This window comes from Austrofundulus limnaeus, unplaced genomic scaffold (genome assembly GCF_001266775.1).
Source record: "Austrofundulus limnaeus strain Quisiro unplaced genomic scaffold, Austrofundulus_limnaeus-1.0 Scaffold713, whole genome shotgun sequence".
Lineage (NCBI taxonomy): Eukaryota > Metazoa > Chordata > Actinopteri > Cyprinodontiformes > Rivulidae > Austrofundulus > Austrofundulus limnaeus.
Genome location: NW_013953115.1, coordinates 136,079 through 137,464, shown reverse-complemented (window position 1 = coordinate 137,464; position 1,386 = coordinate 136,079).

Sequence of the window (1,386 nt, the reverse complement as noted above, 5' to 3'; positions counted from 1 at the left end):
GTGTGTGTGTGTGTGTGGGTGTGTGTGTGTGTGTGTGTGTGTGTGTGTGTGTGTGTGTGTGTTGCTGGCATCTTGAAGAAATGGTCTCTCAGAGAAAAGTTGGACAAAATTCCTCCTTAAAAAGAAAAATGGGGTAAAACAAAGCAAAAATGATTCAGTCTAAAATAACAAAAAAGCAGTTTATTTGTGGCCTTTTAAGGTTTTATTCAATGAACCAATTTATCTTTTTTATACTTTCAGCTATTCAGCTCATTATTTTTGTAATTAGCTATATTTTTCTTACTATAAATAAATCATAAAACAACAAATAATATACAGTGTGTTTTAATTATTTTATATAATTAATTTCCACTGAGGTTTTGCACATCGATCCAGTTTTAAAAACTCTGTTTCTTTAAATAAAAAGTTAATGTAATTTAAATGTTTAAAACTATTTTATTCTTCTCTGTTTAATTCCTGCTTTAACTGGACCTGCTGGCTTTATTTGTATAAAATCTGTTTATCCAGGAATTTGATGTATTTGGTATTTTATTACTTGATAAGAAGGCAGGTTCAGACCAAACTAATATTCCTCTGATGTTGTTATTATTCCTGTGATGAGCGCGCGGACTGCAGCTGACACCTTCCTTTAGATTTCTTCAGTTTGTTCTGCAGAGTTCCTTTCTGTCAGCCGGCCTGGTCAAACCGGACCCCCTGCAGGGGTTTTGTAGCCTCAACCTTTTTTTTTTTTTTTTTTTTTTTTTTTTTTTTGTATTTCTGTCCCTGCCCAGGCGCCGCTAACGAGGCGCCGCCGGGAGGCGCAGAAAAGCGGCCCGCGTGCGTCCGTTTGTTCCTCCGCCGCGCGCTCATTAAGGCCGCGCGGGCTGCTAATGAAGAGCTGAACTCAGGATTTTCTGTTCCCCCCATCCTGGACCAGAAAAAGGTTCTGGTTTTGTAAGAGCGGCTGAATGGCAGCTCTTTGAGTGGGAATTAAAGCGGACAGTTAATCTGATCATCAACACATACAGGTTCTGGTTCTGGACCCGGTTAATCCCGACCCGTCCATCACAGGCTGATCAGCTCTTTGCAATTATTTCTCCAAAAGCAATATTTAGAAATGACTTAGTATTTAGTATTTTATAAACACAACACAAATGCTCCTTAAAATAAATAAACCTGTTTAAAGATGCAGAATCAAGCTGCAGATAAAAAAAACAACAAAACTTTCATTTAAAACATCATGAATTTACAGATTATTTATAAAAAACTGTTTATCTTTATTTACTTGTAACAACGGGGATTAGTAGCCTGAGGATCTTTGGAGTTTTTTAATTATGAAAAGAATTTCAATTGGAATATATTATTCTGATATGCTCTGATAACACCAAGAATTAAAATGAAATAATG